Source organism: Mauremys mutica, chromosome 1 (genome assembly GCF_020497125.1).
Source record: "Mauremys mutica isolate MM-2020 ecotype Southern chromosome 1, ASM2049712v1, whole genome shotgun sequence".
Lineage (NCBI taxonomy): Eukaryota > Metazoa > Chordata > Testudines > Geoemydidae > Mauremys > Mauremys mutica.
Genome location: NC_059072.1, coordinates 134691771 through 134719003, shown reverse-complemented (window position 1 = coordinate 134719003; position 27233 = coordinate 134691771). Strand labels below are relative to the sequence as shown.

The window sequence follows — 27233 nt, the reverse complement described above, 5'->3', positions numbered from 1 at the left end:
CCATCCCAACATGTATTTTCACTGCTTAAAGGTCCAATGATTAGTAACATACACTCACTTACCTATTAAAACAGTTGGTTATAGCATTTACACAGAAACAAAATGACCTTTTTCGATGTTATAACCCGACACCGGTTGTTTGGAAAGTAATCCCCTTCCTCACAGTTATCCACTTGGAGTGTGACATCATCACTTTCATAGTCTATTAAGCATTAACACTGTTACTTTTCTTTTATGGAGGTTATTTATTACATGTGAACCAGTTATAACAAGGAAAAGTTCATAATTAAACAGCCCGATAATAACGCTAAGGTTTAATAACTCTTAAAGATACTCACATTTTGGATTTATAATGCTGAAAGACGTTATTCTTTATTCTTTGGCACCAAGAAACACAATTTTTCACAGTATTCACTCGATTCTTAACCATCTACCTGCGATGTGGGTGAAAATGATAGTTTGACATGTATCAACTCACAATATCTCCACTCGCATGAATTTCCAGCTATGCAACCTTGATGTATATTCGAGTTAGGTGTCACTAGCATTGCAGCCCTTGCCGCTGGCAGATGTTTCATTGTTGCTGAGTTATTGCTTATCAGAATTGCAGAGTGGGTCATCTTGACCCTACGTCACAAATTGAAACAAAAAAATTGCTAAAATTTATTTTTGCAGTAAAAAAAGATTTGACATATTAATAAATTCTCAGAAATGTAGAGAAATGAATTATAATTCATATTCCCTCAGTACACACACAGGAATTGAAATAATGTCTTCATTATTTTGTGTTTTTTTAAATCTTATAATTTTTTTTAATTTGATTTTTTTCCCTCGAATTTGGTGCCTCATTTAACTTGGCACCCTAGGCGACCGCCTAGTTTGCCTATATGGATGAGCCGCCCCTTCTGAAGATTAAGTATCAGGAAGCATTTTATCTTTATTTTTCTTGTAACCATTTCTGACTTTAATGCCTCATTACTTGTACTCACTTTAAATTGATCTCTTTGTAGTTAAACGTTTTGTTCCTTAATCAAAATTAATCTAGTGTTAACTGTGTGGGGAAACTCCATTTAAGGTGGCATGTTGTTGTATGTTGTTCCCTTACAGGGACAATGGACCTAAAACATCTGAACTGTCCAGGACATGGTTGGACAGTACAAAATATCTGCACACCAAATTAATGGTGTTAAATTTGCAAACCTCTCCAGCACATTATCAACGATCTACAACCTATCTTGGAAAATGATCCCTCACTCTCACAGACCTTGGGAGGCAGACCAGTCCTCTCTTACAGACAGGCCCCCAACCTGAGGCAAATACTCAACAGCAACTACACACCATACCACAGAAACACTAATCCAGGAAAAAAATCCCTGTAGCAAACCTCGTTGCCTACTCTGTCCCTATATCTACTTTAGCAACACCATCAGAAGACCCAACCACATCAGCCACACCATCAAAGGCTCATTCACCTGCACGTCTACTAATGTTATGTATGCCATCATGTGCCAGCAATGCCCCTCTGCCATGTATGTTGGCCAAACCGGGCAGTCCATAAGTAAAAGAATAAATGGACACAAATTGGATATCAGGAATGGTAACATACAAAAGCCAGTAGGTGAACACTTCAATTTTCCTGGACATTCTATAACAGATTTAAAAATAACTATTATTGAACAACAAAACTGCAGAAACAGACTTCAAAGAGAAACAGCAGGACTAAATTTCATTTGCAAATTTAACACCATTAATTTGGGCTTGAATAGAGACTGGGAGTGGCTGGCTCATTATAAAAGCAGCTTTGCTTCTCCTGGAATTGACGCCTCCTAATCAATTATTGGGAGTGGACCACATCCACCCTGATTGAATTGGCCCTGTCAGCACTGGTTCTCCACTTGTGAGGTAACTCTCTTCTCTTCATGTGTCATTATATAATGCCTGAATCTGTAATTTTCACTGAGGGGTCCAGTGGTTGTGTGAGGTGAAGGGATATAACCTGCCAGTCTTGCAGGTGGAGATAGGGTGACCAGATGTCCCAATTTCATAGGGACAGTCCTGATTTGGGGGGGATTTGTCTTATATAGGTACCTACTACCTCCCACCCCCTGTCCTGATTTTTCACACTTGCTGTCTGGTCACCCTATGTGGAGAGCTATCTGTTGCACAGATTAGTGCCGTAGAAAACAGCCTTCAGTACTGATCCGCCCATGACCCTCATGATGTCACACTCATACTGAAAGGCACATCACTTGGTGTATTTAGCTGTGAGAGAGAAGAGAACTGATTAGGAGGGAGAGCTTCGAGGGCTGTCTAACTGGGCATATGTAGGAGAGGGTCAACAGTTTATTGGGGGTGACTCCCCTGGCTTACCACCCAGTACAGCAGAATATGAGAGAAAGAGGCCAGGGCTGGGAAGTGGCAGAGCATGCGTGCCATTGGTTTAGTAGGGTGGAAGGGAAAGGAAATTTGAACATGTACTGGGGGATCTCCATCTCACTTTCCCCTTTTTGTTTCCTTCCTCTATTCTCCCTGCACCCCAGTTCTCTGCTCCCTTTTCATTCTTCCTTGCTGCTCTTCACTTTTCCCTAATTCTCTGTTTCTCCCCTCTCTCTTTTTTTTCTCTCTCCTAGTTCTTTCCCATTTTCTGGACTTACATTTATTCTCCTGCCATTTCTTCCCCTTTTTCTTCCCTCTTCCTTTTTTGCTTTCTCTCTCTGTTTCACATCTGCACACCACATTGCCTTCTGCGGTTCCCAGTTGCAGACCGGGTCACTGGAATGGCCGTACCGGATCAGACCTGTGGTCCACCTAGTCCAACAACCTCTCTCTGACAGTGGCCAGCTCGAGGGGATTTAGAGGAAGGTGCAAGTAGCCTTGGAACTATGCCTTTACATTGGGTCTCATCCTGATCTCTCATAGTTAGACTGATTTAAGGTCCACAAAAAATGTATCATAACTAATCATGAAACTGGATATTCATATACATGCCTAGTCCTGTTCTGAATGCTGTTGTTCTTGGCCTGGATGACTTGTTGTGGCAATGAGTTCCACAATGTAAATTACACGTTGTTTGAAAAAGTACTTCCGTTTACCAGTTTTTGAATATGCAAACTTCTAATTACATCAAATGTCCCCTTGCTCATGTGTGATGAGACAGCGTGAACAGAAGCACTCACTGTACCTTTTCTAGACCATTCATTATGGTATCGACTTTTACCATGTCCCCTCTTATTTGTCTCCTTTCAAAGGTGTAACAATACCAACCTTTTCAGTCTCTCCATGAGTTTTTTCTAGACCCTTCCTCATATTTGTTGCCCCTTCTCTGAATGCCCTTCCACCCTATCTATTTCTACAATATCTTTTTGGGGGGTATGGCATGACCAGTATTGGACACAGTAGCTGAGGCTGCACCATTGATTTATATAAAGGCGTTATGATATTTTTCTCCAGCTCATTCCTTATAGCTGCAAACATCCTGCTAGCTATTTTTTACAGCAGAGGTCTTCAAGGAGCTGTCTATAATCATGCCCTGGTCCCTTTCTGGGCTGATATAATCAATGTAGAACCTTGTAAGTTGCAACAGTCATTTAAAATGTTCTCCTCCAATATACATTGCATTTCTTAATATTGAACATTATTTGCCACTATCAAATGGCTCTTCCTTCAGGTAGGAGGTGGGGGCACTCGTTGTGTTGAGCCCCCTCTCCCACCAGTCTGTGGTTGTGGAGTTGGGGAAAAAGCTTAGGTCCTACTGACACCACCATAGTTGCAATCCATACTCCTTTAGGAATGTCTTTAAACCCAACTTGTTCCTTTGATCTCCCACTGTTTATCACGTGTAGGATAAAAAATGGTAACACATTGATTTAGGTCTTTTCTACATATCTGGGGGCTGAAGCATCTTCGTCCGGTAGAGAAATGATAACACTTCAGAGCCCCCACAGCTAGAGGAGAAGGGTGACAAAAAGGAGAGAGGGTCAAGTTTTAATGGAGCCAGGGGAGTCAGGTCAAAAGTAAAAAGGGCCTTATCTCCAGCCAGGATCCTCCAAACCCTCTGATAGCTGTGGAGGGGGAGGACAAACAGAATTATGGCTATTTGGTCATGACAGTTAGGTGGGGAGGCTGGATCACTCTCACTTCTCTGTTTCTCAGTCTCATATTAAACCATAGTCCAGGCACAGAAACATGAAGGAGTGTGAGAAGGTGAAGGATAAATGAGTACCTAGTATTTAAGGCACTAGCCTGGGATTTGAGAGAGCCACAGGCTTCCCGGGTGACCTTGGTCAAGTCATTTATCTTCTATGTGCTTCTGTCCAGCATCTGTAAAGTGGAGATGATAGTACTGTGTGTGGGATGGGCACCCCATCACACAGGATTGGAAGGGGTGAAGGTAGCCAGGAAGCCTATTAACTCCACAGGCTGCACCTGGAGGGAGAGCCAGGGAGCAGGGATTGATTGCAAGCATGCTCAGCTGGGAAGGAACAGGCGGGGCTTATAAAGCCAGGAAGCTGACAACAGCCAGGGGCTGCTTGCTGGGAAAGGAAAGTCATTCCCTGGGATGTTCTGGGATTTCTTCTCCCAGCCCTCACTGCTCCTTCCTGAACTGCTTCCTACCTCTCCTGGTTCCCCTCCTTTCTCTGAGTGTACCAGCGCCAAACCCTCTTCCCAGGAAGTCACTGTTGCCTACACATCCCTGCAGCCCCCAAACTCCTCCCTCTTCCCAGGGAGTGATTTCCCTTTCCCAGCAGCAGCAGCCACCCCAGCTCCCTGTTAGGGGTGCCAACATTGTATTTCAAAAATAAGGGACTGTTTTCCTAGCATCCCTGCCACTCCCCTCCTCCCAATATTATCATTAATAATAATAATAAGCAGTACTCACCTACATTCACCAGTGGTATTTCTTGCTGCTTTTTGCAACACTCTGCAACTTTCAATCTTGTACAGAGATGAAGAAATAAGGGACATCCCTTGTAATGAGGGATTGTTAGTAATCCTATCCCCTGGCTCTTCCTCCAGGTGCAGCCTTTGGAGTTAATAGGCCTACCTGGCCATCTTAACCCCTTCCAGTTAGGGTTGCCAGGTGTTTGATTTTTTTACCGGAACACCCTGGCAGCTCCGGTCAGCATCACTGAGCAGGCCATTAAAAGACCATTTGGTGGCACAGGCAGGCTCCCTACCCAGTTCCACATGGCTCCTGGGAAACTGATGGCATATCCAGCTCCTAGGTGTAGGGGCAGCCGCAGGGGCTCAGCGCACTGCCCCTGCCCTGAGTGCTAGTGCCGCAGCTCCCATTGGCAGGGAACTGCAGCCAATGGGAGCTGAGGGGGTGGTGCCTCTGGATGGAGGCAGCACACAGAGCCCCCCTGACCTCTCCGCCTAGGAGTCAGACCCATTGCAGCTTCCCAGGAGCTGCCTGATGTGAGCGCTGCCAGAAGACCACACCCCAACCACCCTCCTGCACCCCAACCTCCCTCCTGCACCCCAACCCTCTGCCCCCTCTCTGAATCCGCTCCCGCTCACAAACTCCCTCCAAGAGCCCACACCCCTGTCCCAGCCCGGAGCCCCCTCCCACATGCTGAACCCCTCTGCTCCAGCTCAGATCACCTTCCTGCACCCCAAGCCCCTCATCCATGGCCCCATACCAGAGCCCGCACCCCCAGCTGAACCCATCACCCCCTCCCACACCCAATCCCCTGCCCCAGCCTGGAGCCCCCTCCCACATCCTGAACAGTTCATTTCTGGCCCTACCCCAGAGCCCTCACCCCCTGCCAGAGCCCTCACCTCCTCCCACGTCCCAACCCCTTGCTCCAGCACCAGTAAAATCAGGGAGCACACAATAATCAAAAATCAGGTTGGGGTCACAAACACCACTTAAATTAAAGAGCTTTTATGAATGTGGAATTTGTAAAACAGGTTTAGGTTTGGAGTCTCTATGGGTATGTCTACACAGGGATAGAAGACCTGTGGTATGGCTGGGTCTGGTCCAGGTCAGCTAACTCTGGCTTGCAGGGCTCAGGCAGCAGGGCTAAAAATTGTTTGTGCCTTCTGTCTTTGCAGAGTCCCAGATCTCGTGCTCCAGCCCAAGCCTGAATGTCTACACAGCACGTTTTAGCCCACAGCCCAAGCCCCATGAACCAGAGTCAGCTGACTTGGGCAGCAGCAGATTTTTCATCCCTGTGTAGATGTATCTTATTCTCTAGTCTCTCCTCTCTGTAAATTTGAATGAGGAAAGAGATTTGTACTTACCTGGGTTGTAGAAGAAGTGCAGGAGGATCTGTTCATTGCTGCTCTCTGTGCTGCTGTTTTATATACTTTACCCGTGACCTTTCCCCCTCCCTTCTACTTCCTTCTCAAGACAGGTAGAAATTCCCTTCATTGTTGCCTTTGGTTTATCATCTTTTTTTTTCTTATGTCATGTGGAAAATGGGGGAACAGCCCAGAATCTGCCTGCTGGGAAAATATGTATTTCTAGTTTGCTGGGACACTGAGTGTATGGGGGAAGTTAGAAAAATCAGTGCCAGATCTTACATTCAGTCATGTACTGTGCATCTATGGCAGGGGGAGAAAATCTTTAGGGGACACAGCATGGAGGGGTAAAGAAGAATAAAGTGTGGTACTACATGCCACAGCAAATATGTGCCACAAGCAGCAAAAGGCCCCAAACTGCTTCTTATTTTAACCCTCTGAGCTCTGATGATGACACCTTCCTGCCCCCTCTCCCTTGAGTGATTCCTCTTTCTTTAGAAATTGATTCTTCCAGTTCCCTTAATGTCCTTCAGTTCTGCCTGAAGGTCATCTTCCCCACCCCCACCCCCTGCTATAGAACATGGGGTTAGAGAGAACCACAATCTAACCCCACTGCCAAGATGCAGGATTTGTTGTGTCTAAGCCATCCAAGACAGGTGGCTATCCAGACTCCTTTTGAAAAGCTCCAGTGAAGGAGCTTCCACAACTTCCCTAGGCAGTCTGTTCCACTGTCCTACTGTTCTTACAATTAGGAAGATGTTCCTGAGATTTAATCTACATCTGCTGTGCTGTAGTTTGAACCCATTGCCTCTTGTCCTACCCTCTGTGGCAAGAGAGAACAATTTTTCTCTATCTCTTTTTGTGGCGGCCTTTCAAGTATTTGAAGACTGCTATCAGGGCTGGTGCAACCATTTAGATGACCTAGGCGGTTGCCTAGGGCACTAGGATTTGGGGGGCAGCATTTTCTTCTGCAGCGACCGCGGCGGCCAGATCTTCGGCCACCCCAGTCGCCTCTGGCATTTAGGCGGAGGGAGCTGGGGCAGGGGAGCACAGGAAGGGACGCTTGCAGCAAATGGGGGGGGGGCAGCATGCAGAGGAACTCTCCGCCCCAGCTCACCCCTGCCCGCCTCCTCCCCAAGCACACTGTGCCTGCTTCACTTCTCCCGCCTCCCAGGCTTGCGGCGCCAATCAACTTAGGTGCCGCAAGCCTGGGAGAGGGGAGAAGTGAAGCAGCCACGGCGTGCTCGGGTAGGAGGCAGGGCAGGGTTGAGCTGCCACAGGGGTGTGCCTCAGGCTGGAGGGGGGGAGCTGCCGCGGGTGGGGGGCCTCAGGGCGGGAGCTCGGGGACGAGGGAGGGCGCAAGGTGGAAGTTTCGCCTAGGGCGCGAAACATCCTTGCACTGGCTCTGACTGCTATCATGCCCCTCCCTTAATCTCCTCTTTCCCAAACTAAAATACCCAGTTCCTTCAGCCTTTGCTCTTATGACTTGCATTCCATCCCTTTGATCACCTTTGTCGCTTGGCGCTGGATCCTTTCCAGTTTCTCCACATCCTTTCTATACATTGGTGACCAAAATTGGACACAATACCCCAGCTGAGGCTTAACTAGCACCGAGGAGAGTAGTACTATCTCTTCCCATGACTTGCAAGCTATGCCTCTGTTAATGCAACCTAAAATTGCATTTGCTTCTTTTGCCACAGCATTGCATTGCTGGCTCATGTTGAGGTTATGGTCCACCACAACTACCAGATTGTTTTCAGCTGTGCTGCTGCCGAAACAGTTATCCCCTATTCTCTATTTGTACTTTCCCTAAGTGTTGTACCTTACATTTATCTTTGTGGAATTTCATTTTCTTGTCTACAGTCCAGTTCTCCAATTTATCAACATTCCTCTGACTCTTAGCTCTATCCTCCAAAGTACTGGCAATTCCCCCCTAGCTTTGTGTCATCTGCAAAATTGATCAGTAGGCTTTCTATATCTACATCCAGCTCATTAATAAAGATGTTAAACAACACTGGACCAGAGTGGCCCTAGACTAGCTGCCAGCCAGGGGCGGCTCCAGGCCCCAGCATGCCAAGCGCGTGCTTGGGGCGGCAAGCTGCAGGGGGCGCTCTGCCAGCACTGCGAGGGCAGCAGGCAGGCTGCCTTCGGCGGCTTGTCTGCGGAGGGTCCGCTGGTCCCGCGGCTTCGGCAGACCCTCCGCAGGCAAGCCACGGAAGGCAGCCTGTCTGCCGTGCTTGGGGCAGCAAAATGCCTAGAGCCGACCCTGCTGCCAGCAACTGGCACCGTAAGCGAACCATGCAATCGGCGCCCCAAACCCCAAGGGCAGATCTATGCTGAGGTTTTTGGTAAACTGGTAAACATTTCCCCTTTTTTCTTTTAATGTTTTTTAAGTGGCTTTTTTAAACAGAGGCTTAATTATTCAGTTTGTCCGTCCGTTTGTCCAACCAATGTTTCTGAGATCAGATAAAATAGAGACACAAATTTTTCAAAATAGATTTGAACATGACAACTAGATGATATTTCAGTCAGATTTCAAATAAAAATGCATTTAAAATGTTGATTATAATTTTTATTATTACAAATTCAAAATCATCCATTATGCTATCCTGCTTTAACTGCCATTACACCACATCGAATGTAGAAAGAAATAAAAAAACCTCTTCAATGAACTTTAACCTGTATTTACAAAACACTCAATAAAAACACTCTGTGCTCTTAAAACATGACTTTTCTTGCTTTAAGTTTTGAAAATTCAGTCACTAGTTCTTTTAGATCCAGTTTTCAAGCTATTTTATGCTCTATTGACATTTTGGCAAGTCCAACAAATCTCTCTTGCACTATTGCTGAACACAGATATGTTTTTATCAATTTTAACTTTGAGAAGCTATGTTCCCCACTAGCTACAGAAACTGACAAAGTTAAAAGAATGCGTAGAGCTATAAAAATGTTTGGAAAACTCTCTGAGTTTATTTCCACAAACAAATCAGTACTTCTGCAGGAGCAGAATGTTTCTTAACTCATCTTGAAAAAGCCTGAAGCTCACTACATAAATCTGCAGCATCAATGTCTTTTGAATTTTAATGAGTCAATGCCGACTCCAGCTTTACACAAAATTCTCTTATCTGTTTTACTGTTTTCTTTTGCAAGCTGTGGATATTATATAGAAAGCCAAATACTGACTTTAGCGGCTGCATCTGTAGAAATATTTTGTCAACAGAGTGAATAGCAGTATCAAGGACTGCAAAGTAGAAATTCACTTTGAACCTTTGTTTCATCCTTCATACTAAAACTGCTGTTTCTTTTGCCGAATGCGAACTGGCTCTGGTTCCAATTTTGATGGAAAGTCAATTTCTTCAGTGAGCTTGAGAGAATCAGGGGCGGCTCTAGGATTTGCGCCGCCCCAAGCAGGGTGGCACGCCGCGGGGGGCGCTCTGGCGGTCACTGGTCCCGCGGCTCCGGTGGACCTCCTGCAGACGTGCCTGCGGATGCTCCACCAAAGCCGCGGGACCAGCGGACCCTCTGCAGACAAGCCTGCGGGAGGTCCACCGGAGCCGCCTGCCGCCCTCCCGTGGGACGCCGCCCCAAGCGCGCGCTTGGCGCGCTGGGTTCTGGAGCCGGCCCTGGAGAGAATCTACCAATGTTCTTTCGAACCCTTCATCACTTCTGAATTCCTCCAGAATAGTTTTAGTTTGCTGCAGTTTTTGACTAGCAGAATGTATGTTCAATTCTTTTCCTGAAGCTGCATACTAGTGAGGTTAACCTCAAAAAGGATATTGTACCACAAAATGTGTGAAGTCACAAATTTGAGCTTGAAAAGGCCATTTGCAAGAGCTTCTGTATCTGAATGTGCCATATTGCCAGATGATCCAGTAAAGGTATTATCATCAGAAGTTTCAATTAGGGCATCATAAATGTTTCCAAGTTTATAGCAAAGAGGCTTCAAAGCATCAATGCAGCTCTCCCATCTTGTCTGACTAAGTGGTTTCACAGTTAGAATCTCCCAACAGCATGCTGAGCTTGAGGAAAAAAACCACATAAAGACATTGCATCAGGTCAAAGAAACTGCTTGCCTCCAAACAGCATCTAGCAGCATCATTGACAACCTAATTCAGAGAATGCACACTGCAAGGAACAAAAAAGGCCCTAGGATTGATTTCCATCATTCTCCTTTGCACACCATTGTCTTTACCCATCATATTACTCCCATTATCATAACCTTCGCCACGTAAGCCTTCAACTGCTAATGACATTGTTTCAAGCTCTTGTAAAATAGTTTGTCATAAATGCTCCAGTCATCTCCTTCAGTGGTACGAAACCCCCAAAAATGTTCCTTTATGAGCACTTCAACATTATCTTCATCTGCAGACTTTTCCATATCCACAAAATGAATGATCATCATCTTTTGTTGAACATGACTCACATTTGGTGTACAATCCAGTATTATTGAAAAGTATTTTGCAGAATGGGCAGCTTCTTTTATTTCTAATGGCATTTGCTAGGATTTGAATCAGTTCATTTTTGCATATCTTTTCCTGAGTAATAAACCTGTGTTTCATGAACAGTTATTTTACATAGATGCTCCATCATGACTGGATCAAAAAGCTAGGTATTCAACAAATTTTAAAAAGTTTCCATTATCTGGAGTGTATAAATTTTCATTTCTACTGCGGCTGCGGAATGCTAAATTTTGCCCACCGAGAACTCTCACTAAAGCAATCAGATGCTTTAATATTTGTTGCCAATATTCTTCTTTTTCCTTGATCACATGAAAATTTTCTTCAGATAGTTTTTCCTTTTTTCATTCATAATTCGAGTGCTTTCCAATTTGAAAACATTCCACAGGTTCTGTTCTTCTTTCATGTGAACAGAGAATTGAAGATATCTTTTTACAGTCCTTCGAACCATTATCAGTACGTGATGTACCAACTGCTTGATTTCTAAACTACTTGCAGCAAAAGCAAAACAGTCCTTTGACTCTGAATATATTAGCCAGTTTCAATGAATTCCTTCCCTATTAGTGAGTTTCCTCTTGTAATGCTGAGCAGAGAATTTTCTTTTATTTCCATCCTTAGGGAAGGGAAATTCATGAACCTGTTCAGGTCCATGTTCCACGAGAATTTGCTGCACACTGTCATCACATCTGGGCCATTAAGCTGGATCGCCATACTGTAACTTGTTTGTAACTTCCTCATTCTTTCTTCCTTCTACTTCATTTACTTTTATTTCTGCATGTGTCTCTGAAGGTGAATCAATTGTCTCCACTTCCATATCAGTCTGATGCTGTGAGCTGCCTTCAGCTAGAAATAAGTTTCCATCATCTTGATGTTCCAAACTGCTTCCATGCAGATGTGAGCTAACCTCCTCTCCAAGTAAAATTCCTTCATCTGGATGCTCTGAACTGCTTCCATCTTTATTTGGATTAAAAAGAAGATATTTCAAGAAGGATCCCTGCTGTTTTCTTGGTCCTTTTCCTCCTCAGCCTTTCATTTACAATACTCAGCTCCTGAGCGTTTTCTTTTTCCTCTTTCTGCCATGGGGCATTTGAATATTGTTATGTACTAACTGTGCTCCCGACTGCAAGCATTATAGCATTAAGATGGTTGACACACCACATGGTTGTCGATTTAAACCACATTGCAGCCATCCCAACATGTCTTTTCACTGCCTAAAGGTTCAGTGATTAGTAACATACACTCACTTACCTATTAAAACAGTTAGTTACAGAATTTACATGGAAACAAAATGACCTTTTTCGACATTATAACCCAACATCTTTTTCTTTTTCAAATTTGATTTTTTTTCCCTCGAATTTGACACTTCATTTAACTTGGCACCCTAAGTGACAACCTATTTCGCCTATATGTACAGGCCACCCCTGCACTGGACCCAGAATAGATCCTTGGGGAAATCCACTTGAAACCTCCCTCCAATCTGACATCATTTCATTAATAGTTACTCTTTGTTTGCGGTTGTCTAAGCCTTATGTATCCACTTAATGGTAGTTCCACCAAGCCCATTCCTTTCTGCTGTTCAAAAAGGGTGGTTGGCCAGATGAAATCAAATCATAGATTAATTCTCATAGTACAATTATAAAATCCTGCTCCCACAAGCTGGGTGCCATACTAGGCAGGATCCCCACCACCGCCCCACGAACCCCAGCAATGGCTATTGACAAAGAACTCACCTAGGAGGGAGATGTGGAGGATATAAAGACCTTGGAGACCCAGGAGCTCTTTGAGAACCAGGTGGAACTGATCTGGATGAGCCAGAAGGAGGAACTGGCTGAGGAGGGGGAAGAGAGCTTAGGTGGGTGTTTTATTTCATGGGTTTAAAAACAAACGAACTCAAAACCTATGTGTGCAGACCCCAAAGGTTACCGATTCCCCTTCGTTCCTCACCTATCCAAATGTTTACAAAAGCTGTGGAAGCAGCAAACAAAGGAATTGCCTTTCAGAGTAACCAGTTTATTTGAGCAATTTAGTTTGGTACCATTTTTGTGTAGGTAAGTATATAAATATAAAGGGGTACACTAATAAAGTTCTGAATCTTACTAGGGTTGCCAGGTGTCCAGTTTTCAACTGAACACCCGGTCGAAAAGAGACCTTCCCCAGCCCGGTGAAAATGTGTGAGTGAGGGTGGGGGAGAGTGAGCGACGTGGGGATGGAGTGAGTGGGGCGGGGCCTTGGAGAAGGGGCTGGGCAAGGGTGTTTGGTTTTGTTCAGTGAGAAAGTTGGCTGAGGTGCTGTCTGCCTCATTCTTATCCCTAAAGGACAGAATATAAGAAAACTGTTTTTTTTTTAGAAGCAGCAAAGAATCCTGTGGCACCTTATAGACTAACAGACGTTTTGCAGCATGAGCTTTCGTGGGTGAATACCCACTTCTTCGGATATTCACCCACGAAAGCTCATGCTGCAAAACGTCTGTTAGTCTATAAGGTGCCACAGGATTCTTTGCTGCTTCTATAGAACCAGACTAACACGGCTACCCCTCTGATACTTGTTTTTTTTTTAAACAGGAAAGTGACAGCCTGCCAGTTCTTCATTAGCAATAATTTACCCTCCATGGTGCACAATCAGGGGCTAGAGTACCAGAAGCTGACAGTCAGTACCTGCACCTCCCAGGATGCTTTGTGGGTCAGAGGACCTCATCTTTAAAAGACTCACGCTCAGTGACACAGAAATCTGTTCAGTTTAGACATATATTTTCTTGTGAAGAAGACAAATGTGTCCAAAGAACTGGATCAAGCTTAAAAAGGACTGTTACCATTTGTCAGCTGAAATAAAAACTTTTGACTTTTGTGTAAAAAGTCTTGCTGCTCCCTGAGTTAGACTGCAAGGAAGGAGCTGGTAAAGTCTATTTTCTTTTCCTTTGTGTTCTTTGTATATTCTTGTGACGCTGGGTCAGAAAGGATTAAGCAACTAGCAGGGTAAATGATCCAGATTCAACCTTTAGTGCAGAAGTGGGCAAGTTGCGGCCCATGGGCAATCCACTGGCAGGCCGCCAGATAGTTTGTTTACATTTTCACAGCTGTCCGCAGCTTCCAGTAGCCATGGTTCACTGTTCCCGGCCAATGGGAGCTGCGGGAAGTGGCACGGTCCACAGAGATATACTGGCTGCCACTTCCCGCAGCTCCCATTGGCCGGGAATGGTGAATTGTGGCCACTGGGAGCTGCGGGTGGCTGTGAAAATATAAACAAACTATCTGGCGGCCCGCCAGCGGATTACCCTGACAGGCTGGAGGTTGCCCACCACTGCTTTAGAGATATGTTAGAAAAGTATATAAATGGTAATTAGGGCCATTCTATGTTAGATAGGCTAGAACTTTGAAATGCAAACCTGTATTGTTAGAGAATTAGAGGTGATAATAATTGTATGTGTTTACTTATATCTTGTTAGATGTTAGCCATATAAACAGACTGTTCCTGTCTATTATTATAGCTATTGATTCACAGATCAAAAGGCAATATTAACATTTATATGAACCTTGGGTGTAATAATGTCATTGTCTACATGTCTCTTTAAAGTTTGTGATAAACTGCTTAATGAATAAATTACCTTATGTTAATCCATGTAGTAATTAACAGTGATGTTTGAGAAACAGAAGGTTACATCAAAGGCCTATTGTTCAGTCAAGGACTCTGTGCTGCCCAGGAACTGTATTAAAAAAACTTGGAACCTGATCCTTTTTATTTCAAATCTGCTTATGCTTTATTGGGGGAACCACTGAGCAGATTGGGATCTCCAATTTAATTTGGATTACCCAAAGTGATGAGCTGCCAAAATTTTAACAACCAGTTCCCTATAAAAAGTTCTGATTTAAGGGGGGAGAGCGGGGGAGGGGCCGGGGCAGGCGGAGACATACTTGTGGGGCCGGAGGCCCCTGCAGGGCCTGGGGCAAATTGCCCCACTTGCCCCCCCAGCAGCCCTAGAGCTTGCAGCCCCCTCCCCCTTTACCTTGCTGGCAGCTCAAAGCAACTCCGGAGCTCAGCTGAGCTGCCCAGCTGATGCTGGCTGCTGGCCACGCTGCTGCTGGGGGGGAAGCGGGGGAAGGGCTGGGGGAGCCTCAGCCTCCCCAGCTGGGAATCCTGGGAGCAACAGGATGGTCCGTCCCGCGGACTGGAGTTCTTTGCCCACCCCCTGGCCCTTTAACAACCGGTTCTCCATGGAGGTCTAATTTTAGCAACCGGTTCTTGGGAACCTGTGGGAACTGGCTCCAGCTCACCACTGTAGTCTTAGGCCTCTTAATTTCTGTTTTACATTCCACTTACTGTAGTTAATGCTCTTTTCTATTGGATTCAATTTGATTGGATTACTGTTTTCTGAAACATAGCTGTTTGGCACAAATAACTACTTGAAATTTGTTGTTTACTATATTAGTTTCTTCTTTTTTCTTGGTTAGAAGTCTGCGTGTCTTCTGTGATCCTGGCTTAAATAAATTCTTCTGTGAGTCTAAGGACTTTAATTTCCTTACTTTTGATTTTAGGATGGTTTTTAATGAGCTTCCTCACTTTTAGACATTCCCCATCTCTCTCTACTAGTTTTTGGTATGATTCCCCCCGCAAATATACTGAATTTATACTATGGTCAATATTACTCAGTAGCTCAACTCTAGTGTCATTCTTGAACTAAGCCTTATATGTTAGGACTAAGATGAGTATAGTCTCTACTTTCTCTGCTCTAGACCTTGCTGTTCTAAGAAGCAATTGTTCTTTGTGTCCAAGAACTGCTTCTCTACACCTTGTCCCATCATGAGATTGACCCTATTATATGTGCATAGTTTCAGGTATTTGTAATGAGGTGACTTGCCCCATGGGCTGCAGCGCTCCAGGCTAAGCCAACCCTGATTACAGGATGAGCCCCATCTGGGAGGACTCAAGTGATTCCAGTACAAAAGGAGCAGGCAGTTGCAGTGAAGGAAACTTATGTCTATAGATACTGCAGGGAGCAAGAAGACTCCTGCAGGGCCCTGAGTCAGCAGGGGGAAAAAGCTCAAGAAGCAGGAGTGAGTGAGGAAAACTCGCCAGGCCTGGAGCCTAGGAGAGACTGCAGAGGCCTAGCTGGTAAGCCCGTGGAGAAGAACAAATGCCAGGCAGGAGGTGCTGGGAAGCAGAAAGACTTTGTCGCTCAGGGAGGTGGTGTTGTGCCTAGCTGAGCCTGGGACAGAGACATTTCAAAGACTTTGTGGTATTGTACACCATTGGGGGAGAGACTCTGAACTAGGCTTGGGGCCTAGAGGGGACTCAGTAACTTGGTCTCCAGGAGGGGATTGTTTGAATGGAGTGAGTTCTCAAAGGGCCCTGAAGAGGGAGAAAACAGAGGTAGGGTGCCTGTAATGTGATGCTAGGCCACGAGAGGGAGCATAGGAGGTGGCTGGCCTGTTACATCACCAATTAGTACTGTTTGCTAGATTTAATTGCCTCTTTGATCTCTCTCTCCATTGTGCACTCTATTTCTCTTCCACGATCAGGATGCTGGTGGTATAACGTTGCTCCCAACAGATTCTAGTGTGTGGTTGTCTCCACTCAGAATCTGTGTCTCTCTGGATTCTCTGCAGTGTTTTTAGGTGCATTGGCAGAGCTGTTTGAGCCCTCATTGGAATAATAAAGGTGCTGCAGGTCAGGATGGAGGCAAAGAAGCAAAACTCTGTGTACGGAGGCACTTTGGACTAGCATAGCAACTGGTTCTGAGAGTCAAGATGGAGCTGATTTGGCAGAACTGTGTGGGGAGCCAGGCCTAGAGTAACAGGGGTACTGCAGATCAGAAATGGTACATCTGTAGAAGAGGGATGCTTACACTGTATGTGCTCGTAACCAGTGTTATCTGCCCCTGCCTTCATGTGCATCAAATAAACATCAAAGTTTCTTACTTTACCAAGTGGACAAAAAGCTGCTTCAGCAGATCTTAAACTTTAATATCTTTTAATACGCAAAGGCCAGGCTAATCATAGTATCTCTGCACCATTGTTAGTACAGGTGTTGCGAATATCAGCTGCAAATTTTGTTCTGATCCTGGGGAGGGACCTCCAGTGAAAGAATAGCAAAGGATCCCAACTGGAGAGGGAGGAGATGGGGGATACCTTGCCAATCACAACTGGGGACAAGTTCCCTCTATTTGTTGCACAGGCCAGTGGTGAAGCGAAAGGCCCTCAGAGATGGGTGTCCCACTGTCACTGACTCACAGGCCCCATGCCTTCTCGGCTCTGTACGGTACCTGAGAGGGAACCCCTCTTCAGTGTGACAGCCCTTCTCAGGGGTCCCCTCTCTCTCTCTCTCTCTCTCTCTCTCTCTCAGGGGGTAAGTCCTGGGCTCCACCACCTCCTGGAACTGCACCTCTCTGAGCCTCCAGCACGCCTGTCTCTTGTGGGAACCACTTGCTCTGGACCCTCATGGGCGTCAAAGTCTGGGCACTCTTGAACTTCTCTGGGAGAAGCTTAGCCAGGACTCTGGTGCAGCGTGACTCTCCTCGGGACACATTGTACAGAGGAGTCTCTTCCTGGGTCCAACCTCGGAGCATTCAGCAGCCTCTGTTCACGCCGTGAGCTCCCCACAGCGAGTACACCTTGATGGGATGCCTTACATGCCCCCAAAGGGGCATGCACCCCCATTTTGCGACTCTCAGCCCGTGTTGTAAAGGTTTATTAGTTGACAGGAACACAGCACAGAACAGAGCTAGCTAGCACACAAATAGGAACTTTCACCAAAGTCCATCTTGGGCGAATACAGAGCCTGGTGCTCTGGACTCCCCACTCCGAGTCCCAAACCTGGAGACTGAGACCAGTTTCCACCAGCCCAGCCTCCTCCTCTGGTAGCCCCTCTTCTGTCCTTTGTCCCTTTCCCAGGCAAAAGGTCACCTGATCTTTGTTCCTAACACCTTGCAGCAGGGGTGGGAGGTGGTCATTGGTTGCTAGGTTACAGGGTGTCAGCCATTCTCTGTGCCTACAGTACTTACACCTGCCCTCTAGGAGACTCTGCAGCCTCACACACTCTTATTCCACCACCTACATATTTAAGCAATACATAGGGGAAACTGAGGTGCATACAGAGTATTCAGAGAAAACATTAAGAACATTCCCACTTCATCACACCCACAGCATTCAAAGTATTGTGCTTGAACTGGCTTGGGCATAGCTTCCCAAAGCTCCCGAGAGACATAAGATTAGGGGGATAACTGCCAGGGTTCTCTGGACATCACAGGATGAGGGCAACTACTGTGAGGAGAATCCCCAGAGCTTGTTACCTGCAATACACTTAAGGTGGAAGAAGGGGAGAGGAGGAAGAGGGGGCATTTGGGAACGATTGATTGTGAGCAGGCTGTGGTGGGGAAAGGGAATTTTCCACCCTGCACCTCTCCCTTCTCTAATCCCTTTTCATTCTTCCCTTCTTCTGTTCCTCCTCCAACTTCTCTTCTGCTCCCCTTTTCTTCCCCCCTTCTTCCTTTCCCCATTTTCTTTCTCTACTTCTTCCCCTTTTCTTTCCCCATCTCTATTTTTTTTTTCTTTACCATTGTCACAGTTCAAATAACTGCATCTGAATCCCCCTTCTGTGGTACAGCAAGGGCACCTGCTTTAGGCTTCCAGCTCCCCTGGCTATCACCATGTTTGGATGAAGGCTTGTGTCTCATTCCCTTCTGACTGGGGTATTTCCAGGCTGTACAGACCCCTGACTATACTGTGATATCCCAGAAAGAGATTTTGCCTAAGCTGGTCTGCTTACCCTTATTAGTCTCTGAAGAAAATGTAATTGCCCACTGTTTATAAGGTACCACAGTGCACTTCCCATGTAAGCCTATTTTATTAAAGTAAAAGCCCTACAGTAAACCTACATGCATGTTAATAAGCTTACTAGAGATCACCCCACCTGTAAGCTCTGGCAGGAACAGTTCTTTAAACCTTCCTCCTCCCTTCCCCACAAGTTTCTTTGTGGTTTCAAGTTTGTCACAGCTTCAGCTCAGAACAAGCGCCAGTCTTATGGGACCTCAGTAGGCTCAGTCCTTCCAACCCTTCCCAAAGGATTGAGGCCCTCTGTGGATGGATCAAGACAAAGGCCCTGAGCTATTACCCCCAATCCTTTTTTTTTTCTTTGTATGGTCCCTGAAGAATCCAGTTTGAATCAGTGGTGCAAGTAGAAATAATTTCTTGCTGGTATGCTGCACTCATGGGAGGGACACAAAGGGGGGGGGATGGTATGTGACCTCCCCATGTGACCTCTTCCCAGCCCAGGGCCCCTGCACTCTCCCCATCTCCTCCCCATGATCCATATTCATCCCACGTTACCTGGGGGGAGGCAGGGGAGGCTCTGTCCTTCTCCCGTTGCGCCAGAGACTTCTTCTTTACAGACCCCAGGCAGGATGACTCAGGAGACATAGCTGCGTGGAAGGGCTGGTGGCTGGACTAGAGGTGGTAGAGCAGCACAGGTGGAGCTGCTGGTGTGAGGCCAACTGGTGGCCTCACATTCTACTCCTTTCGCTGGTGCAGAGTCTGGGAGTTCAGGGCTCCCCGGAACCGCAGCGGCGAAAGGAGCAGAAGAACGTGGGGCTGCCGGACAGCCCCAGGCTGGCAGCTCCTCTGGCATGGCTGCTGTACCACCCCCAACCCCACCCTCAACCTTTCCACGCAGCTGTGTCTCCTGAGTCGTCCTGCCTGGGGTCTGTACAGCAGCCATGCCGGAGGTCAGGGCTGGTGGGTGGAGGGGGAGCCTGGGGGAGGTACAGCTGTGCCAGAGGAGATGCTGGCATGGGGCTGGCTGGCGGCCCCACCTTCTGCTCCTTTCCCTGCCGCAGTTCCCAGGAGAGCCCTGACCTTCATAGGCACAACATGGCTTAGAATTGTGCACATTTGGTTGCTCCTCCCACTCCATAGCTATTCGGAAGTTTGAAGGCCTTGCCTTTTTTATCAGACCTGGCTGGAGATAAGGCACTTTTTACCTTTGACCTGACCCACTAGTCTCTTGAAACTTGACCCTCTCTCCATTTTGTCTCCCATGTCCTCTAGCCCTGGAGGCTCTGGAGTGCTATCACTGTACAGAGCTGAGTAGCTGCTTAAACACCTGTACAGGAGGGAGCACTACACTGGTATGTTCTCTGGCATGGGTCAGTGGGGTGGGGTCAGGGAAATAAGTGAGAGCGGACATCACTAATAAGCATTGACCGGAGCTGAGACTGTACAGGTATGGAGACTCGCCTTGTGCCATCAGCGCTATGGCAAGAACAGACAATGTGGTTGCTTATTTTGTCAGGAAATACTTTAAGCAAACATCTGGGGATGAGAGCAAGTAGTCGAAGGGAGCCAGCAATAGGGCATGGCAGCAAATAAATAAAAGACAATGCAATTAGGAACAACAAGGAGGCCGGTGGCACCTTAAAGACTCTGGATACAGACTAACACGGCTACCCCCGATACTTGACACAATGCAGTTAGGGTTACTGTGTCCAAAGGGGCTGCATGTACAGAGGCAACACATCTTTCCTCCATGCTCTATGCCACTTACTACACAGTTCTGTCCCTGCTGCCCAGGAACCCTGTGTCCTCCACCATCTATAGATAACTGAAGGGTATAAACACCAAGGAGGTAGAGGTAGTCTGTTGGCATTAGTAGCCCTGATGGGAAGGATTGAGCAAAAAGGAAATTTCAGCTGGATACACACTTAGTTATTTGTGCTATGCTATAAAGACATAGGACCTGATTCTCCACTGCTTACAGCTTGTATAGTTATTTATACTGTTGCAAAGTGGGAGTAAACTATAAAAAACTGCCATTCTCACCTCATAATATTCACTGTCCTTATCCTTATTTTGCACGAGTGTAAGTGACTACCTAAGCGGTAGAGAATCAGGTCCATAGAAGTGCTACATTCATGTATTTGTTTTCCTAATGCTGAGACCTGTTGCATTGTGCCACATCTCACTGCTGAAAGAAATACAGGCATATTTAATGCTGGGATTAGACAAAGGGCCAGAATTTGGGCCCAAATCTATGCCTTTGTCCATTTAGTGTCACTAGAGAGCTACAGAAAGTTGGTTTATAGAGCCTGCTGGGGATTAATTGTGCATAAATGATTCCCATGGCAGCACACAGCCAGTATAGCTAACTCTTCTCCAGCCTCTCTTGCCCCATTCAGAAGAAATGAGTCCACTAGGTTCTGGTGATCCTCACTGATGGAAGCCTCTTGGGGGGCTGTTATTCTAGCCCAAGTTAGATCAGCTCTGTGGCTGCTTTAACTTGGAATGTCAGTTGCCTTCATGCTCAGGATGGGTGGAAAACTACCTATCCCTCCCTCTTCTCAGATGCAGAGCATAGGCATGTGTGAGGTTCCATCCCAATATATGCATTCCATGACATGTTCATGTATGGCTTGGTGCTTCAGACAGCAGAATTTTAAATCCTATGTGTGCATTTCAAAGCACAAGAACTTTGCCCCAAGAATTGAGTCTAGTTAGAAAGATTAAGGCAGAGGGCAAACTCTTCTGCTATATTCAACTGTTCCCTCTTTCAGAAACTAAATAATCAAAATTGAACAACAGTACAGCATTTCTTCAAGGACTGTACACTGCTCACAGGCTCAGAAAAAGAACTTGTAAAATGATGGGTAACAGCACCATCTGGTGATTCCTGCCATAACAGCAATCATTTTAAAAGCATGTATTAAATACGTGCTGCTCTGAGGGTGCACCTCCACCTCCTCAGCCTGTGCACTATGGCCTACATTTGCAAATCTGGGGATCTAAAATGAAGCACTTAAACAAGTGGGCTGACTTTTTTCTGCGCTGTTGTGCACCCACAGCACACATTGAAATCAGTAGTAATTGTGATTGCCCAGTGCCTCTAAAAATCGAGCCACTTTTATTGAGGTGCTTAGACAGAGACTTAAGCACTGAACTTTAAGCAGCCATGTGTGAAAACTTTGGCCTGTGTCTTGAACCGTTCTGTCCATACCATTCTGAGAGGGACCATGTTCTCATCTACCAATAGGTATTTAGTACCCAAGCATGCTCTGGGTGCTAAATAAGGTAAAATAGAGAATTAACATTCACTTATATTTTGCAGAAGTCTTAGGAGACTATGGACACTCAAAACTTAAGTAAAATCAGAACTTGGTAAAAATGGGAAATATACAATATCTTATCAGCAGACTGGGTTACAGAAGAATGTTAGAAGATTTTTAAACTGGAATTTGTCAAACTGGAGCTTAGCTTCAGATTCTATTATGTGATTATTTTCATTCTTCTTTTACTATGTGTAAGAAAAATCTCTTATCTGATTTGTAGTTGTGGTAATGGGTTGGTTTATACCTTCCCCTCTTCCCTTACTTCTACATCTCCCAGAACATGTGCAATTTTTCTCAGTGATTGATTTGGTTTCACAATATGTCTTGTGTCTGCACATGAGAAATAGAGGAAGAACACCAGGGCCAGACCTAAACTTTTTCACAAAATAACCTTCTTGCTTTAAAAGTGATGTGTGTTGTCTTCTGGCTGATTTTCCAAAGAGCCCTGGAAAAATATTTTTTAAAATGAATGTTTCAAACAATCAATTAAAAAACAACAACACCATTTTGCTAAAGTACTTGCACAAACTAAATGTAGATTGTGCACTGATCAATGCCCTAAAAGTGACTTAGGTGAAAGTGGCATTGAAGGAAAAATAATGCTAGATTTGTGTCTTTCACATACTTTCATTCCTCACTTTCTGCATTCAGTTTTATTTTCGGATACATACCCAGTGTCAGTATTACAGTCCTACAATGGAATCCCAGGAGGTTAGCGGGTCATGGCCATTCAACATACCAAGACTTTTTCCATTTGTGAAATGAGCCTTAAAAAGTTGCGGAGTCAAAAGAGATGTACATTTCCCCTGGAAAAAACAACGAGGAGTCCTTGTGGCACCTTAGAGACTAACAAAAGATGCCACAAGGACTCCTCGTTGTTTTTGCTGATGCAGACTAACATGGCTACCACTCTGATTTCCTCTGGAGACATTCCTATTTTGGGGTGAAAAGCTCTCTGCCTAAGCCTTGCAAGGTGCTTGTACTGGGGCAGCTGCCTCACTCCTGCAGACCAGGGGTAAAAGCAGCCCTGGAGAAGGCTGCAGCTGGGAAAAGCTAGGCTGGTTAGGGAAGCAGCCACAGCTGTGGCCAGCTCAATCAGGGCCCAGCTGGCCCTTCTGAGAGGGCTGGGGGCCCGGAGCTGAGAAGGGGACTCTCTCCCTAGCTTCAGAGAGAGAAGGACCTGGCTGCCTGGGAGCTGAGAAGGGTACCTAGGGTGGAGCAGTTCTGGGGAAGGACAGAGGGAGATGGGGAGCTCCAGCCTAGTAAAACTCCAGGCTGAAGGCCTTGCTAAAAGGCCTAAAAAGGTACTGGGCCTGCGGAGGGGCAGCCCAGAGACAGGCAAAGGCAGCAGGTCCTAACCCCCTTGCTGATGATGAGTGGTTTACAGACTGCAGTCTGCCCCAGGGAAGGGAGGCTAGATAGTGACTGGTAGTAGCCACTGAGGCAAGGTAGGGATAGAGGGTTGGGGGTTCCCCTGGAAGGGGAGACCCAGGTTGTGGGGGCACTGCCAAGGGGCAACACCACAAGGTAAAGGGGCACCGAGGTCTGGGAGGGACACAGGGCCAGCAGCAGACAAAACAGCAGCCTGCAGAGGATGCTCTGGGCTGGAAGACATAAGTCACAAGACAACCAGCAGGAGGTGCTGCACAGGTGAGTCTTTGCCCTGCTACAGTGCTGCATCTCATCACCATTCACTGACTTCTGTGAGTAGGGTGACCAGACAGCAAGTGTGAAAAATTGGGATGGGGGTGGGGGGTAATAGGAGGCTATATAAGAAAAAGACCCAAAAATCGGGACTGTCCCTATAAAATTGGGACATCTGGTCACCCTATCTGTGAGAGCTGGGAGTGCTCAGAACCATGTGGGATTGAGACCTTTCCTGGATAAAACTTGATCTTAATCCAAATGAACCAGTTTTTATATATCAGCGTTGAGGACTTCAGACTTTACTATGGATGATATTCCAGAAATGTTTGCTAAATCTTCTGGGGTTTGCTGGGAAATGGAAGTCCTCATATTAGACAGAAATGCAACCCTTACCCAGAACAAAGTAAGAAATAGTCTAGTAAGATTAAGAATGTCCTTGCATCTGGAGATACGGAAATGGTGATGCTAAAATAACTGAACCCCATGAGAGCTATTGGAAGTGGCATCATTAACAGCAAAAGAACAAGAATATGGATATATAGCATCTGAAGACCCGTGGTCTAGCAGGCCAGTGGATTGCTCACCATCCTGAATATTCCAGTGAGCACCATCTTGGATTTATCTGCATTTACCTCCTTTCTTCATCACTGCGGATAACAACACCGTTCTGCCTGTCACTCAGGCCTGAAACCTGGTCGTCATTTCTGACTCAGATCTCTCTCTAAGTCCTTGCAACCAGACTATGTCTTTCTGATTCTCTCTGCATAACAGATATGGCCTTTCTTATCTCTCAATATAGTTAAGGCCTGGTCTACATTACGCATTTAAACCGGTTTTAGGAGCGTTAAACTGATTTAACGCCACACCCGTCCACACTAACAGGCCCTTTATATCGATATAAAGGGCTCTTTAAACTGGTTTCTGTACTTCTCCCCAACGAGAGGAGTAGCACTAATATCGGTATTACCATATCGGATTAGGGTTAGTGTGGCCGCAAATCGACGGTACTGGCCTCCGGGCGGTATCCCACAGTGCACCACTGACCACTCTGGACAGCAATCAGAACTCGGATGCACTGGCCAGGTAGACAGAAAAAGCCCCGCGAACTTTTGAATATCATTTCCTGCTTGCCCAGCGTGGAACTCTGATCTGCACGCGTGGCGATGCGGTCCCAAATCCAAAAAGAGCTCCAGCATGGACCGTACGGATGTGATCACTGTATGGGCAGACAAATCTGTTATATCAGAGCTCCGTTACAGAAGACGAAATTCCAAAGCATTTTAAAAAAAACTCCAGACAGAGGCCATAGCAGGGACTCAGCACACTCCTGCATGACAAACGTAACGGAAAGCCAAAGAATCAAATGGACGCTCATGGAGGGAGGGAGGGGGGACTGAGGACTCAAGCTATCCCACAGTTCCTGCAGTCTCCGAAAAGCATTTGTATTCTTGGCTGAGCTCTCAATGCCTGTAGGGTCAAACACATTGTCCGCGGTGGTTCAGGGCATAGCTCGTCAGTTTACCCCCCTCACCCACCCCCAGAAGGAAAAGGGGAAAAAATCGTCTCTTGACTCTTTTAAATGCCACCCTATGTGTACTGAATGCCGCTAGTAGACGCGATGCTGTGGCAGTGAACTATAGCATCCTCGCCCCCCCCCTTGGTGGCTGATGGTACAATATGACTGATATCCATCGTCATCATCAGCCTTCCTCATCATCAGCCCATGAGTGCTCCTGGCTGGCCTCCCGGTCATTCCCAGTAGATGGTACAGAACGGCTGGTAACCGTCTTCATCATAGCAACAGGGGGCTGAGCTCCATCAGCCCCCGCCCTTCATCTGTAAAGAAAAGATTTTGTACTGTCTGGACTATCATAGCAGCTAGAGGCTGCCTTCCCCTCATTTTATCTCACTAACAAGTCACTGTTTCTTATTCCTGCATTCTTTATTACTTCATCACACAAATGGGGGGACACTGCAATGGTAGCCCAGGAAGGCTGGGGGAGGAGGGAATCAACAGGTGGGGTTGTTGCAGGGGCACCTCCTGTGAATGGCATGCAGCTCATCATTTCTGCAGGATCTGACACGTAGCGGCTGTGCTCTCTGGTTCTCTGATACACTGGTTCTCTAGTACACTTGCCCCATATTCTAGGCAGGACTGATTCTATTTTTAGATACCATAAAGGAGGGATTGACTCGGGGAGTCATTCCCATTTTTGTCTTTTGCGCCCCCGGCCGATCTCAGCCAGGGGCACCTATGACAGCAGCAGATGGTGCAGCACAGAAGGACTGGTAACCGTCATCTCATTGCCAATTTACAATGGCATGGTAGATGGTACAGAACAGCTGATAACCATCTCTGCTATCATGCAAAAGCAAATGAATGCTGCTGTGTAGCGCTGCTGAATCGCCTCTGTCAGTGGCATTTAGTACACATACGGTGACAGTGACAAAAGGCAAAACAGGCTCCATGGTTGCAATTATAAACCCATGTTTGCAGTGGAGCATGGATGCTCAAGAGCATACATGGAATCGCTGAGTCCACAAGCCTAGGTCCCACAGATCCGGATTTATAATCCAGTGTAGACATACCCAGAAGTGCTGCAGCGAACATAGGGATAGTGCAGTATTTTTTCAGGGCACACAGTGGATGAATACATTGTGTAGTCAGATGTCCCAAAATAAAGTTGCTGTTCAATATAATTGTCTATTTATAGATTTGACAAGATGCACCGGAGAAGCTTCACTTGTGGGCCAGATCCTGTCTGACCTAGTTGAAACTAGCACAAACTGGGCTGTTGCAATGCTGGCTGCCTGGTAGTGAGGAAGTATATAACAGGGAAGAGGAAGTGCCCAGCCCTGCACCCCCAAATCCAGGTGTCTGGTAGGCAGGCTCATCTTGGCAGAATCCAAGTGTGGAGGGGCTTAGTGGGCAGGGATCCAGTGTGAGTAAGAGTTTAATCTTGGTGTGCACGGCTCCAAAATAAATAAATAAATAAAAGTCTGATTGTGTTTTTGTCTTTAAAGTTAATTACTCTTCCAGAAAGGCAGAACTATGTGCAATGATATTTACAGAAGCTCAAGGTGGAGTGTAGTTTCTCATTGTCACAAGAGCTAGGTGTTTCCTCACTGGTTTTTAGTAAAGTCACATTTGAGGTTCATTGCCCCACGTGTGATAACGTGGACTCCATTAACGCTAGCAAGCATGCACTTAACTGGCATTTTCAGCGTGTTGCCAACTCATGATTTTTATTGCAAGTCACACTATTTCATGTTTTTCCGTCAGGTGCCAGGTCCTGGAATCATGTTATTTCAGGAGACTCTGAGCTTTTGTTTTACAGAAATAGAGTAAGTTCCTAGCCCTCATCATTGTAGAGAAAAGCTTGAACATAAACCAAAAGAAATAAAAAGAATGTGTGTTTTTTAAAACCTCATGATTATTAAGCTACTCATAATTTTGCTGCCTGACTGATTGTTTGCACATTTTGTATTGGCAATACCGTGTTTATGTTTCACAGTAAGGCCATGATACTTCAGCATACATATTACCTTTACCATTCTTCTGAAGTTGATCCATGCAAAATCATGTTGTCCTTCAAACAATATATCTTTGGCATCCCCTTGAAAATTGCAGGCATGGTTTCTTGACACATAGAAGCTGCTGAAACAAGTCCCATAGGGACATGTGTACATCTTCAGAGGTTATAAATGCAGATCTCTGACATTATTATGATCTCTTTCTATTATCATAATGCCTAAGAGCCACCCTGGTCATAGGCCAGTACTCCATTGTGCAA

General features: G+C 45.9%; 1 long non-coding RNA gene across 3 annotated transcripts in view; it reads left to right on the top strand.

The window, feature by feature from the left end:
• Window positions 1-15958: 15958 nt before the first annotated feature.
• Window positions 15959-27233, top strand: part of LOC123356559 — a 102157-nt gene continuing 90882 nt past the window's right edge. For 2 of the 3 annotated variants that reach the window (XR_006575388.1, XR_006575389.1), the window contains exons 1-2: window positions 15982-16067; window positions 19739-19818. This is a non-coding gene — a long non-coding RNA (uncharacterized LOC123356559). Of the gene's footprint in view, window positions 16068-19738; window positions 19819-27233 lie in introns of all 3 variants that reach the window. The other variant, XR_006575391.1, reaches the window with a different exon arrangement.